At 37.8% G+C, this 16,564-nt stretch overlaps 1 protein-coding gene across 1 annotated transcript in view; it reads right to left on the bottom strand.

The window, feature by feature from the left end:
• Positions 1 to 10,135: 10,135 nt before the first annotated feature.
• Positions 10,136 to 16,564, bottom strand: part of LEMD3 (LEM domain containing 3) — a 73,400-nt gene continuing 66,971 nt past the window's right edge. Inside the window, exons 14-15 of the transcript XR_011997849.1 lie at positions 12,616 to 12,783; positions 10,136 to 10,422 (exon numbers count right to left, since the gene is read on the bottom strand). The gene's annotated coding sequence lies outside the window, so the exon portion shown is untranslated. The remainder of the gene's footprint in view (positions 10,423 to 12,615; positions 12,784 to 16,564) is intronic.

Here is a 16,564-nt window from a genome sequence, read left to right as displayed (position 1 = left end):
ATTCCCTTACAAAATCTAACATAGTTCTTTGCCTATATTCTAACTAGTTGTTTAAAAACAAAAGGATACGAGCACAGTAATTTGTGGACATATAGGAGCTCTGAGCTAAGTGTAGAGAAGAGCTTGTTTCAAAGGACTGTAATTATATTCAAAATAGTCTAGTTGATCTTATATACAAAAACATAAAATTATAAATAATGCATTATCATACAACCTAATTCATATTAAAACAAGTGGAGAGTTAAGTACTTGTATCAATTCTGCTGACTTGAGAGCAAAAGTAGCAGCTGTTTTTTTTTTTTTTTTAAGATTCTATCTATTGGGATGGGGGGAGAGAAGAAGGGGAGGGACAAGCAGACTCCACACTGAGTGCAGAGCCTGAGGGTATCCCCCATCCCATGATCCCGAGGTCACGACCACTCCCGAAACCAAGAGTGGGCCGCTCAACTCACCAGCTGCCCAGGCACCCCATCCACCAGCTGTTTTAAAGGCTTCAATAAGTATGTTAAAGAAAGGAGATGCATGGAGCCTGTTTCTCCCTCTGCCTGTCTCTCTCTCTCTCTCTCTCTCTCTCTCTCTCTCTCTTTCTCTCTCTCTCTCTCTCTCATCTCTCATGAATAAATAATTAGAATCTTTAAAAAAAAAGGGGGGGGGGAGAGCTAACGTTACTTGAGTGCATAACAAGTGCCAGACACTGTGCTAGATGTTCGACACATGGTACTTCATTTAATCACTACAAATATCTCTGAGCTTATTTTCCTTTATCCTTATTTTACAGCTAAGGAGACTGAGGCACAATAAATTATGCTACTAGGAAGGGGTGAAGGAGTATTGGAATTCAAACCTCATTCCAAAATCATACGTACTCTTTTTACTGTACTAATCTGTCCCGTTTCCCTACATTAAAAAAAAAAAAAAAAAAAAGGAATTCAAAAACCGTATTCACTGGGCTCTTGTGGTTTTAAGTAACCGGTGTGCACTCAAGTTACCTCAAGTAATAGGGGTAACAAATACATGTGGAAATAAGACCAGAGACTTAACCGGCTTGTCAGGTCATCCTTTGTGGGCCTGGGAGGTGGGGGCTTGTGCCTTTGATAGGTACCAGGAACAGGAAAAGTACTACTCTCTGACCACATTCCTATGGGCTTTGTAATTTAACCACTGATATTTAAATCATATATTTCACAATGTTTTCTCTAATGTCTTCTTTTATTATAATCTTAATACCAATCACGTTAACATATTACCTTAAATACTGTTTGTTTTTAAGACAAAGGACCCAGAAGAGGTAACTGCTTCCCCTGCTCCCCATATACCATCCCTTCCCCTACCCTGTGGTGTGCTAGTACATTTTTAACAACCAGATCTGGAGGAGGGAGACCTCAATTGTAACAAAAACCAATTGATGCAGTGTCAATACTCCCACCAACCTGATGTGAACGTGGGAAGAGATGCACACAACCAGCCCTCGGGCTTGTGAGAGCCAGCGCCAGGACACCATTGCCCCAGTCCTCGTAAAATGTCTTCAGAGCACAGCCATAATTTAAGTTGCACAACCATAGCTCTTTCCACTTGCTGCCAGCTCTCTATCTACAGTTCATAATCAAGTGCCCTGGAGGAGAGAATCTGATTCTATCACCACTGTCCTTTTTGGGGAGAGTTCTTACTTGAGGCTGATCTCAGAAGCCACTGGGTGGCCCACCAATTGGCCACCTCTGAGCCAGGTGTCCTCTCCTACTCCAACTGTGACTAGGATGGAAGGACACGACATAGCACTGATGCTGAGGAAACAGGCAGTGTTGCTCCCTTCTTAAGGGGTTGTGGTTGGGGCAGCCTCTTTTAAAATGAGTCTGTAAGCAGGACAGGCTTTGAGGCGTAATCCCCAACGTGCTGTGCTCAGCTCTTCAAGAAGATCCTCTCAGCCACTACACAAAGCTTTGGGGCAGCCTCTACTCCAAGGAACACCTTGGGCAGATGCCAACAACTCCACACTGCAGAATGGACAGATTAGGACTAGATAAGTATTCAAACGCCCCCAGTCAGGGTGAGAAACCCTAAGTTAGTACTTAGATTCATTGAACATTTATCAAGCATCATCGTTTTAAACCAATTATGATTGGCTTGAAGAGTAAGGGAATTATCTTGAAGGAGGATGTAACAGACTCTCCGGGAGAAAGGTTTTCAACCTACACCCAATCCAAACTCCCCAGATTCTGCTCCCCTGCGAAATAGAATGGTGTCACTCACCCCTGCTGAGAACACCTTTATACTAGTGGAAGCATGCCCCTCGCCTCAGTGTGCTAGACTGGAAACAGGGTTGAGGAGAACTATTCTCAACAAAATGAGGGACACAGAGTCAGTGCTGACTAAGGGAGACACCTGAAATTTTCTCTCAGATTCTGGAAAAGGATTTCCACTTCCACAACAACCCTTCCAACCCCCAGTCACCAGATGTACTAAAAAGACAAGGACTCTATAACCAGGCCAGGAAGTGGGACCCCTAAACAAATTAAAATGAGCATTTTCCATCTTTCCATGGTAAAATAGTGTTGCTAAAATGAACATTTTTCATCTTTCCGTGGTAAAATAATGTTGCTACCTCTCAAATGGCATTCCTTTATCTCACAGTTGAAACCATCCCTTTTATTGATGATTCTGGAGAGATTTGATGTATTGCCATCATTGATGAACTGCCTGACTCTACCAGCTTTGGCTATGTGGATATGCTACAATAAGTAGGTAACAACAAGATTTTCAGTGTTGTAGAGAATTAAATAATCCTCTCTAGGCCAGCAAAGCTGCTTGACTGTTGGCAAGATTGTGTCACGTAAAGCAATACATGCAACATCAGCCACATAGACATACAGAATGAAAGAGGATGGGGAGGAGCAAAAATGAACGTTTTAAGAGTGCCTGGGTGCTCAGTCGGCTGAGTGTCAGACTCTTGGTTTTGGCTCAGGTCATGACCTCATGGGTCATGAGATCAAGCCATTTAAATCAGATATAGTTCCACTCAGTGGCCAAGGACCTGGGCTTTGGCATCAGACAGACCTCAATTCGAGCATGGCCTCCAGCTTTAAAGCTCATGGGACAACAGGCAAGTTACTCAACTACTTTAAGCTTTGTTATTATTCTTTGTAGAATGAAAAAAATAAAGATGCTACTCATGAGGCTTAGCGCTTAGTTCCATGCTAATGGTAAATCCTTAATAAATATCAATTTAATATTAATACTAAGTTTTATCATCACTGACCAACTTTCAATCACCAGAGTCACTCTTTGCCTTATTTAAGCTTTATCTGATATGGTTTCCTGTCTGAAATGACTCATTGTTTCTCTTCACAGCTCAGAGTCCTACATTTGTATTTGTAATCACCCCTTAAGGAAGTCTATTTAGAATAATTTTTTTAAAAATATTTTTATTCATTCATGAGACACACACACACACACACAGAGGCAGAGACACAGGCAGAGAGAGAAGCAGGCTCCTTGCAGGGAGCCCGAGTGGGACTCGATCCCGGGACTCTAGGATCATGCCCTGGGCAAAAGACAGGCACCAAACCGCTGAGCCACCCAGGGATCCCCGAGTTAGTGATTCTTTCAATGTATGTTTTCTTCGAATACTTTTTATATTTATACCCAGGTTTACTAATAGTAAGTGTCTTCAACTATGGTTTTAAGTCTTTACTTCCTCAAAGTAATCATATTAGAAGGCTACAACACACTTATGAATCGTTATTCAAACTACTTTGTGAAAACCACTTTTAGATTTGCTATCAAAATATGAGATTTTTAAAACATCTTCAACACAGGGAAAATCATGCTTGCATTCATTCATTCTACAAACATTTACTTAACGCTTACTATGAGCTGGATAGACAATAAGGTAAACTGGTATGGGATCTAGTATGTTAAAGTGGTAACTGTTATCAAGAGAAATAAGGCAGGGAAGGTTGCCAAAAGTGTTGGGAACGTAACATTAAAGACATACAAGAAAGAAGGAAGCCAAGCTGTCGTCTGAGAGAAGAGGAACAGCAGGCAAAGAGGAAATGCCCCAAAACAGCAGCAGACCTGCCCTGTAGGAGGACCATCCAGGAGACTGGCATGGGGAGAAGAGGGTAAAAAGGGGCTGTGGAGGGAGCATCAAAGGTTGTGGCCCCAGAGGCAATCATGTAGGGTCTTATGGGTCATTAATAAGAACTTTGGCTTCTTTTGTAGTAGTGAGATGAGAAGCTATTATAGGCTTTACACAGAAGAGCTACACGATCTGATTTCCATTTTCATAGAGAACTTTCTTTGGCTGTTCTGTTAAGGAGTGCAGAAAAAGAAAGGGAGACCAGTTGGGAGGCTCTTGAAGCAATCCAGGTGAGAGATAATGATTTGGAGTAGGGAAGCAGTGGGCATAACAAAAAGTTATCAAACTGCAAATATATTTGGAAGGAAGGGCCCACCAGATTTGCTGACATACCAAACGTTGGGGTTGAAAGAAAGAAAAAAACGTCTCTATACTTTTTTTTTTCTCTTCCTCCTTCCCCCCCCCGCCCCGGGGCATTACAGAATTGCCATAGTGAGAAGTGGAAGTAGATGGTTGGGGTAATATATTTGCAGCTCAGTTTTCCACGTTAAGTTTGATGTGGCTCTTAGACACATAACATACTGTTCATTTATACCATTAAATATGAAAGTTGCATATATGGAGGGATGGCTGGGATGCAGATAGCATAGAAATGATACTTAAATCATGAGAAGTCCAAGGTTGTTTAAAAAAAAAAAAAAAAGCCAGCAAGGGCAGTGTTGGTGAGTATGCAAACCGGTGCCGCCACCATGTAAAACAGTATGGTGGGTCCTCAAAAAATTAAAAATAGAACTATCCTACAATCCAAGAATTGTACTACTGGGTACTTACCCCCCAAACATAAAAACATTAATCTGAAGACATACATGCACCCCTGTTTATTGCAGCATTTAAAATAGCCAAACTATAGAAGTAGCCCAAGTGTCCATCAATGCATAAAGATGATGTCGGATAGTGTGTGTGTGTGCATGTGTGCGTGTATAGAACAGAATATTATTCAGCCATAAAAAGAATATCTTGCCATTTACAATGACATGGATGGAGCTAGAGTATTATGCTAAGTGAAATATGTCAGAGAAAGACAAATATGATATGATTTCACTCATGTGGAATTTAAGAAACAAATGAGCAAAGGGAAAAAAGAAGATAAACTAAGAAACAGACTTAACTACAGAGAACAAACTGATGGTTAACAAGAGGGAGGGTATGATGGGGGAAATAGGGGATAGAGATTAAAGAGTGCACTTATCTTGATGAAAAATTAATGATTTTTTTTAAAGGAAAAAAAATAAGGTGGTGAGGCTAAAGAGGTAGGAGGAAAAGTATGGAGGCCTGAGAGGCAAATGAAGCGCTTCTATTTTTTTTTAGAACACACTTGATTTGTGGAAAAAGACAAAAATTAGAACAAAACATGAATAGCTATGTTATTCCTTTTATGCTTTCAAATGAGTAAACATAAAATATTAATGATTTTTATTATAAGCACTTATAAACGGACTCTGAAATACCCTAATAGTCCCCAAATATTTGAGGAGCAGTGGAATACTGGTATATTTCACCACGTGACCACATTGAAAAGCCATCCCATTAGGTCAAATGGCCAAACATCCAGTAGTTGTGGTGTGTAACTCACAGCTAAGTGACAAGGTCCACTAGAGAGAAGAGAGTAAGAACATCTCTTCAGAGATGGAGAGGAATCTTTTTGAGGTTCAAAAATATACAAAGCAGCTTTAAACTGTTTATTGTACCAAAGTTGATTTTATATTTTTTAAAGCTGGTGGTGCATTAAAGTAGAGAAAAATAAATTTGCAGTTGGCAGACTTCTATTCAAACTCTGGCTTACGCCATGTCGTAGTTGTGTGTGACTTTATAACTCCCATCTCTGGGATTCAGTGACCTTATCTTTGAAATGAAAGTAACAATGCCCGCCCCGCCTGTTCTGCATAGATGTTGGTGGGAGTCGAATGATATGAGGGGGCTTTCAAAGTACTGATGCCTAAAGAAAAAGTCATGACTGAGGCGAGGTGCATTTTCCGAATCCACCCACTTTTGTTTCTTTGTATATGACCACAGGCCATAGCTTGAATATGCCTGTTTGAGATCCTGATAAAAGGAAATGGTCCCCCAAGGAAAACACATAACAGATATACACACAGAATTTGGTATACAATTGCACACTGAAATCACTTTGGAAAGCAAGAGGAGCATAAATTCTTGTGTGGAAGAGAAACGTAATGAAAAATAGTTTTAAAAACTTGTGTGGGGGCACCTGGGTGGCTCAGTGGTGGCATGATCCTGGGGTCCCGTGATCGAGTCCCACATCGGGCTCCCTGCATGGAGCCTGCTTCTCCCTCTGCCTCTGTCTCTGCCTCCATCTCTCGTGAATAAATGAATAAAATCTATTAAACACAAATTTAGTATGTAGCAGGCAATGGGGGTAATCAGAAGAGCATTGTTGGGAAGGCCACTCAGGCAGGTGCAGATACCCAGACTCAAGGTAGAGTCCCTAGTCTAAGATAGTAGTAGTAAGACTAGAGGTGAACAAGATGTTGTGACAGGAGTTGCCAGATAAAACACGAGATACCCAGATAAATGTGAATTCTAGACAAACACCAAATAATTTTTAGTATGTCCAAGCATTTCACGGAGCGTCATTCATAGTTTATCTGAAACTCACTGTAACTGGACATTCTACATTTTTATTTGCTAAATTTGGCAACCCTAGAGGGAAACTGAACTTATGCCTACCTCTTACTTCTCTGAGGCAGATTCTGAAACAAAATGTATGCAATGTGACCACTGTGGGGGAAAAAAGTCATTAAGATCTAGTTTGGTTCTTTGGTGGCTCTTGAAGAGATCCATAAAGATAGTTCTTTACAGACCTGTTTATTTTCCATCCAGGGCATGAGCCTTACTAATGTTGTGGCTATATTCTATTCTCAAATATATGCATTTTATACTATCCAGGACAAATCTGCATGAATATGTGTGTCACGTGCCTGCTTAACATACGGGTTAATTAGCAAAGAAACCACCAACTCACAGATGCCTTGGAGAGAATACTGATTAAGAAACATGGGTTGGAAGATACAGTCTATCACCCCCCACCCACATACATGCATACACATGCACAGACATGCATGAGACTAGGCAGGTAGGTTTTCTCTACACAGCCCACATCTGTGGCCTTCCTCGACTGCAGTGTATGGTATTGGTGGGAAAGAAGAAAGGGCTCAGACAAGGATGTCCCTTTCAGTGGAAGAAGAGGGGCAGTTGAAAGATTCAAAGGATAGCTTTTTGAGGTGGTAATACAAACCTGAAAACAGGGAGGAGGACTTTCTCAAAGCTTCCAACCCTTAAGGCCTTATCATCCCCTGGGTGATGCAGGTGAAAACCCAAAATAGGGCTGCAAAGCTTTAACCTGTATCTTTCCTACTTTGTGATTCTGCTTGAAATTACCTTCCCCACTGAGTGAAATAAGTTAATCGGAGGACAAACATTATATGGTCTCATTCATTTGGGGAATATAAAAAATAGTGAAAGGGAATAAAGGGGAAAGGAGAAAAAATGGGTGGGAAATATCAGAAAGGGAGACAGAACATGAGAGACTCCCAACTCTGGGAAATGAACGAGAGGTGGTGGAAAGGGAGGTGGGCAGCGGGGTTGAGGTGACTGGGTGACGGGCGCTGAGGGGGGCACTTGATGGGATGAGCACTGGGTGTTAAGCTATATGTTGGCAAATTGAACTCCAATAAAAAAATAATAATAATAAATTAAAAATAAAAAAATAGAAATTACCTTCCCCAGGTGCCGGTGTCTCATTTGTGGAGGCTAAAAGGTCAAGATAGCAAGGAGAAAGCAGTCTGGTTTCAACACATTCCTCTTGTAAACATAGGGACAGACTAGGATTCAGAACTGATGATCAACAGTATTTCCAAGAACAGCCCACAGTAAAATCAGGAGGCCCACAGCGCACACAGTTGGGGAACATTTTGGAGAAGACACCAGGTGGAGGAAAAAATAAGGCTTACTTACTGTCATGATTGACCTGTGGCTTAGTGAAAGCTGCCCTTGAGCAAAAGTGAGTATTGTAAACTTTAGGGTAGTTGAGCTATGGAGCAAGACTTGGATACTTACTGGATTCTCAACAGTAATAGAATATAGAAAAGGAGAGGAGAGTCTTCTGTTGCGACTTCCCGGAGTGTAATGAGTGCTTCATAAATAAATGCTTTTGACTGACCCTTCAAATGGGGGTGGGAAGATGGAAAGGGTATTATTGTTGAAGGGGGAAGGAGGTAAGTGGTTAATTTATACAGGTTAATTTATACATTTTTTTCCTCATAGGAAAAAACTAATGGTCCAAATAAAACTATCATCTGCTTATCTTTCCACAGTGGGAAGAAAGGATAAAAAGAAAGTTAAAAAAAAAAAAAAAAAAGAGTTCTTTCTAAAAACCATTTGGCCCAGGGCATGATCCCGGAGTCCTGGGATCAAGTCCCACATCGGGCGCCCTGCATAGAGCCTGCTTCTCCCTCTGCCTTTGTCTCTGCCTCTCTGCGTCTCTCTGTGTGCCTCTCATGAATAAATAAATAAAATCTTAAAAATAAATAAATAAGTAAAATAAAATAAAAAATAAAGACCATTATATTCTGCTCCCAGTAGTAATAGACAGTTAGAGCTAGAACTACAAGTAAAATTGGCTTGCATTTATTGAAAACATGTAATTATATCACAACCAAAGCTCTGAAAACTCAAGATATTCAGTGGAAAGAAATCTGAGACATTTACTATCATGATCGAAGTAAAAGAAAAGCATTAAAACAATAAAAAATATTTTCCAAATGAATCCAGTGACACTCAGCTAATTTCATGTTACTTCACATCAGTAAATTAAAAAACACATCAAGAAATCTGTACCTTAAGCAATGATGTTATAAATATGAATGAAAGAGCTCTGAACTATTTCCAACTTTGCTTCTGAAATTCCTTTGGTCTGACGGTAGAACGTATTATTTCCTGTTCTCATACTCCGTGGGAAGTAGCACACCCATTTCAATCTTCGTCACTTTTTTCCTGTATCAACATCCACGGGAGGAATTATTTTGGCTCTACCCACCCTAGGTTGCTATCTCAGATACAGAAGCCATCTGGCAAGGAGTCCCAAACTTTTGTCAGAATTACCTGGAGAGCCTCTTACTATCCTGGGATCTTTTCCAGATACAGTGATTCAGCAGGTTTGGTGAATGACTCAGGAATCTGCATTTCTAACAAATACCCCAGATGGGGCTAAGAGGGGTGGTCCGCGTATCCTTCCTTCAAGAAATTCAGTATTGAGTATTTTTCATGGCTACTTTGCAATCGAAGAGGGTAAGTTTCAACCTCTCTTTTCTATAATGTCCATAACAGGGGTAGACAGGATTACAGGAAAATATATGAGGGCGTACATAACAGAGCTTTCATGACCTTTACAAAATATATGTTTACTCATAATCCAAATAATCAGGAAATTCAAATAAACTAGAATTTTCACTTTACCGTATAATAAGTGAGGTTAATTATAAAATGAGGCACTGCAAGATTCTGAGTTGCTTCCTGAGTCATCAATGATTAAATGAAGCTCCCTAGAGTTTTAGCACTGTGAATATTTTATTGTATTCTTTGAAAATTGGTTATTTTAGAATCAGGTTATAACTCTTAGGTAACTGAAATAACTAAATTTATTAAGATATATCTTTAAAAATTACTCCAGGTTAACAGGAATTTTCTGTACCAATCTCTCTAATACTAGAATATGATATACTGTATTATAAGTATATATGTTTTCTGAACATAATGAAAACAGCATTCTTCTCTAAACATTTTAATTCCATGGGGCAACATTCATTCCACCAATTTCCAAATATGATAACACTTTGTCACAGCTAAATAGTATTTTAAGTATATTTAGCTGCCCTTGAGGAAAACCAAGAAAAGCGGCCTTGACTTTTCCATGTAATTAAAGCATGATGGAAAATGAAAATGGTAATTTTGTATATGACCAGATTATTGAGATATGACACATTGTAGTTTTTGAAAATGTGGCTTTATTTAAATGTGAAACTGTGTATAATTTACGATGATGAATGACAGAATGAGTGTACATAGAAGGCTCATGGCTAGTTCTTCAAATGTAAGGAGAAGATTCAACCCACAAGACTGCAGACTGCAGACTGCAGACTGCTCATAGAAAGTCTCTCCTGCTCATTCACTGTCTTGCTCTTCACTCGTCTCTGTTGCTCCTGGGATCTTCCAGGGATGTGATGTACACCGTACCAGACAGCCTCATCGTTACCAGATTTCTAAGACTCCTATAGTTAAAAGATTATACCAGCCTTTATGTTTAGTGTCACAGTCAGGAACATTTTAATAACACAGGACTAACTGTAGACAATCATTAGAGAAATACAACGGGTCCATTCCCATCAGGTGCTGACACCACTCTAGTGACCAACACTACCGTGGTTCTAATGATGATGATTCTAAAACACTGTCATAGCTGAGATCTGAATCTCAATGCTATTGAGAAAAAATAAATTGACATTTAGATTTTCTGCCTTTTTAAAGCAGAGGCATTGAGCACAAAAAGGAAGAATTTGGGGGCACAACAGTGGGGAAAAACTAACAATAAAATGCATAATTTAGGAGAGATGAAAGACTAACAAGGTATATCATTTCAAAGTAAAGATAAAATGGGAGAATACATTAGTTTCAAAAGAACAAAAATAGTTAATAGTGAAGAACAACAATCACCTATTTTAGAAATAAAGGAAGAAGTCAAAACTTAGGCAACCAATAGGGACATAACAGATAATTTACCATTAATAATATGTTTATTTTAGGTTTTTGGTCAATATTTTTTTATGAGATTTAAGAAGTTCCCTTCTAGTTTGCTAAGATTTACTTTTTTACAAAAAAGGGTATATGTATGAATTTTATTAGATGGTTAACTGCACCTAAATGAGATGATCATATTTCATTTATTCTGTTATTATGACAAATTATATGGATTTTCTAATGTCAAACCAGTCCTGCATTCCTGGAGTAAATCCGACTTTGCCATGATGTATAATTCTTACTTATGTGTTGCAGGGTTTGGTTTGCTGGCCATTTTGGTTTGTTTGGGGATTTTTGCATCTTTTGTTCAATGAGACTGGACTATGATTTTTCCTTTTCTGTTTTCTGCATCAAGGTTATGCTATTCAGGAATGCATCCTCCTTTTCTACTTGCTGGGATAGGGAATATGTCATTTTTAAAAAGGGAAGCACTGAAGAGCTTATCAATTTTCAAAGGTCTCATTAGTTAAGAATTACTACAATGAAGAAGAGCAAAGAGATGTTAAAAATAAAGCATATTTTCAAGCAGTTGGGTCTCACAGACCTTGATTTGGAAATGGTAACCGGGATGTTATATGATGGACATTTTACATTATTTTATTTCATTCTCTCGACTATACAATCATTATCATTTTAAAAATGAGGAAACTGAGTCTTAGACTACTTAAATAACTTGCCTAGAATCATACAACTACTGTGTCAAAGCTGAAGTTTAAGGATGGGCTTCACACCAGAGTACTCTTAAACACTCCTCCTTTTTCCTTTTTTTCTCTCTCAATGCAGGGATCCAGTGTTTTGGAACAATTTTCATACACCTGCTAATAGTAACAACCCACAGGTCTGCAGCCAAAATAAACATAGCTCTTTTCCAAAGTGCTGAAATTATAAAAAGTCTAAAATGCCTCAGCTTCACTGCCAAAGGTTGGTAATGATTCAAAATATACTAACAGAGGAGATCAAATTAAGAAAATGGACTAAAAATAATATGGGAATCCTAATTAAGGTAAACATTTATATATATATATATATATATATATAATAAATGCTCATGGAGAAGTTTTGTAAAATACATATGTAATCCAACAGATTGGACTTCACTACTAAATTCCGAGTATTTCTCTCCAGTTGCATGTATATACCATACTCCTTTCACTCTAGACGCAATTTTTCATTTCTAACAATTCTAATATAGAAATTCACTTTATAATCAATGGTGCCTTTAAAAAAATCAGACAAAAATTACTGACAAAGTTACAAAAGATTAAAAAAAATGCTGTCTATCTGCATGAAGTCCAACTTCTGCCCGGGGACTGATGTTTGCTTCTACCTGGGGGAACTAGCAACTGTGAACACATTTTCTCTTTGCTTGAAGTTTTCTGGGTCATGGTGGTTGGTGGTAGGAATTGGAACCACACCCTGAATGAGGACCAGCTGTTTCTTTGCCATCCCTTTCCAGAGACAAGTCCAGTTTTCATTTATCCTGACTCTGCCTAGCTTTATGCCAGGGTCTTCCATCAGAATTCCTATCTTGGGTGTTATTTTTGTTGTGGTTTTCTTTCTTAGTGCCAGAGAAAATGATGCCTCTTCCAACTATCTTATATGAAATACAGTATATTTGAAATAATAAACATGCAATTTAAGCAGCACATGGACAATATTTTCCATACCTTATTTTCAAAGATATTTTAATGATTGCCCAGGATTCCATCATAATTCATAATCCATTTTCATTTTTGTAGATTTCAATTGCATCTCATTTTTATCACAGTATAAGGCTGTAATATGATTTTCACATATCTTCATGTCATTTCTGATCATTTCTTCAGAATAAACTCCTAAATTAAAACAAGATCAAAGGGTATAGAGATTAAAATATTTTTTAAATGTATTGCCAAATTGATCTATTAAAAACTCATCACTTTATACAACTACCAGCATTTATGTAAGAGGCCTATTTCCTCTAAACTAAAATTAAATCTGTCAAATTTCTTATGTAACTTCCTCAATTGTTAATTAATTTGCATTTATGTCTATGGCTGAATGTTTCATGTATTTATTGATCGTTTGCAGCTCTTCATTTGTGGATCATCCCCTGATGTCATTTGGCTATTTTCTATTGGGATGTTAGTCTTTTTAATGTTAAAATAATTTTTATTTGTAGAAAAGTATTGCAAATCATATATGCTGCTACTGCTAGTATCTTTCCATTTTCCATTTGCTTGTTTTTTAATTTGTTCTTAGACTTTGTAGATATACTGGTTGTTTTTGTTTTAATATAACCACATGCAGCATTTTTTTTTCTGACCTCTTTGTTTCTGTGCTAAACCCTGTATCAAATGTTTTCCTCTGATTTTTTAGCTATTTTATGACTATTTCTCAACTCTTTATTCCTCCTGGAATTTATCTGGGTATGTGTAAAGGACTAGGAACAGGTGAAAACTACACAAGGCTGATACTAAACTGAGGTTATAGTCTGAAGTGAAAATAAAACTGGAGTGAATTCAAAGATTCAGGAAAAAAGTCTAATCTGCCCCCTCATCCATTTTTTGCTACAATCTGCTATTTTCTTCCATAAACCAAATGACTCTGTTTGTATAATGATATTATTCATGTTCCCATTGTTTGCAGCTAATTGCTTAGAACAGTGCTCCCCAAACTTTTTTTGATTCATGGCACAGAAAGAAAAGGAAAATCATTGTACGGTGCACAGTTAAACAGAAGAGGCTACATAACAACTGCCAGAGTTAAGGAGGCCTTGAGCTCCACCACACAGGGCATATTAGCACATCTGTAACCCATTTGTGGCATACCACTTGAGAAGGTCTTTTTCAGAACAGCTCTGCTACTTATCGTGTTCTGATAAAATTCCCTACTCCACTGATATGTTGCGAGGGTTCTAGAAAACAGATGCCCAGGAATGATGTAGAGAAACCCAACTATGATTGAATAAAATAAGCATCAGGAAACCATCCCCCTGCCCTTTTGTTCTGGACCTTGCTGAGATAAGGAGGAGATACTGAACAACTCAACACTTGTGTTATTGGGACTTATGAAAGAAACCTTTGCAAAAGATATCCTCTCTCAGGCAAGTTAATCTAAGGAAACTGAGTGACTCCCACAATGTGGAAGTATCTGGTCACTATAGTCTTCTAAATTGCTATAAGCCAAGGGTCTATACCTCTTCAAAGGAGACACAGTTGCAGGAGCCAAAGGCCCTGGCATTAGTTACATTACGGCTTTTTTCTCTTTTTTCTTGTAGAAAATGACACTTTCCCTGCTAATTTTTAAAAGTCACCTTAAACATTTTTTTAAAAATAAAGTCACCTTTATCATACACTGAATCCTTATATACCAAAGTGTCCTCATAATTCAAGTATTTATTGACCATGTAATCTGTTACTGGTGTTGAATCATAACATAAAATACTCTCACAAGAAGTCTACGCTTCCTCTAGTATCCTTTTCTGCTTCACAGTTATCATCTGTGTTCATGCCTGTTATTTGCCAGTGTCCTGCAGACTGTCATTCTAAAATGCAACGCAAGTGCAATGAACACCCATTACAAAGTGAACTAGCAAATCTCACAAAATATGTAGGATTTCATGATGTTGATAAACATGATGGAGAACTATTCAAATCATGAACACAGCTACAGAATGTGTTAGTCTAGTTAGCAATCAAAGGGCAGAAGCCAAGGCCAAAAGGGCAATGGCACAAGAAGTGTATAAAAGAATGATGTGATTACAGAGTAACCCTTGCAAAAATGAAGTCTAGGATATTTTTGTAAAATCATTCAATTAAAGAGTAGAAATCAAACATGAAGTGAAAATTATTTCATGTTTCAAGTAATTTTGTCAAGAAAAAATGCCAAAAAATTACTTGAGTCAAATATTTATGTTAACTTTGTCAAATAGAAAATGAATTTTTATAATTTTAAAAAATTTCAAGTTAAAGTTTTAGTAAAACTATTTATTATGAAAATTTGGTCCCTGGGATGCCTGGATGGCTCAGCGGTTGAGTGCTCCCCTTCGGCCCAGGGTGTGATCCTGGAGTCCCAGGATCAAGTCCCACATCGGGCTCCCTGCATAGAGCCTGCTTCTCTATTAGCCTGTGTCTCTGCCTTTCAGTGTGTGTCTCCCATGAATAAATAAATAAAATATTTATTAAAAAAAAAAAAAGAAAATTTGTTCCCTGATTTAAGTGACCTTCTGGTATTCGTTATCCTCAGTAATTATCTGTTTCAAGATATATTGTCTGGTTATATTATCTGTATAACTGTGTTAACATAGATTTAATTTGCTTTAATATCTGATAGGGCCAGTCTCTCCTTTTCAATATTTTAATTTTAAAAACTTACTCTTTCTTATTCATCCATCCATCTGATATCCTAGAAATTCATTTAAAATCCCTGGACATGAATTTAAACTATTGAAATTTTATTGGAATTCACTAAATCTCTTTACTAATTTAGGAAGAATTTTGCTATATTCAGTCTATCAAGAAAAATTTGGCTTCAGCAACTGACAAACAACCATTTCTTTGTTTTTCTTGATCTCTATTAGCAATGTTTCCTCACATAGGTCTTACGTATTTCTTGTTGAATTTATTCATAGGTGGTATCAGTGTACCTATCTATCAAATCACCATCTAAAAAAGACTATCTCTAGAGCCAGATTACTTTTCCTTAAAGAACACAAGTGATTTTTCAAAGACAGAGGCATTAAGGAAGGAGTAAGGTAAGAACTTATTTCTAGCAACAGAATGGAACAAGATATCCTAAATAAGCCTCCCATTATAAAACATCTTTTGTATTGGTAATAAACATGAAAAACATCTTTTTAAGTAAATTAATGCAAGGAAAATCCTTAGAGGTCAAAAATAAAAGCAGAAAATCAAGGATGTGATCAAGTATGGGAGGCAGTTATGGCCCAAAGAATATCTGTTGATGCCTGGTGACCTAGTTTTTAACAGCAAAATATATATTCTTAAGTTTACATGTAACATTCTTCAGGACAGACCAAATACTAGGCCATAAAATAAACCTCAAAAAGTTTAAGGAGGGGGGCGCTTGGGTGGCTCAGTTGGTTAAGCATCCAACTCTTGGTTTTGGGTCAGGTCATGATCTCATGGTCCTGGGATTGAGCCCCACACTGGGCTCTGCACTCAGTGGGGAACTGGTTTGAGGATTCCCACCACCACCCCGGCTCTCCCCCTGCTCAGACTCGTACTCTCTCTCTAAAATAAATAAATCGTAAAAAAAAATAAGTTTGTGAGGACTGAAATCAAATGAAACATGTTTTCTAATCACATGGAGTGAAATTAGAAATCAGTAACCAAAAGAAATATGGGAAATTCACAAATACATGGAAGCAAAACAGCAAACTTCTAAATAACCAATGGGTCAGAAAAGAAACCGAAAGAAAATTAGAATACTTTGAGGTAAATGAAAATGAAGACCCATACAACAAAACTTAAGGGATGCAGCTAAAGCAGTGCTTAGGAGAAAACATTTAGCTATTTAGCTGTACATTCCCATACTAAAAAACAAAAAAACAAAAACAAAAAAACCTCAAATCAATAAACTTTCACCTAAAACTACACTGGAAAAAGAAGAGCA

Source organism: Vulpes vulpes, chromosome 16 (assembly GCF_048418805.1).
Source record: "Vulpes vulpes isolate BD-2025 chromosome 16, VulVul3, whole genome shotgun sequence".
In the NCBI taxonomy this organism is placed as follows: Eukaryota; Metazoa; Chordata; class Mammalia; order Carnivora; family Canidae; genus Vulpes; species Vulpes vulpes.
This window is presented reverse-complemented; position numbering and strand designations above follow the sequence as displayed.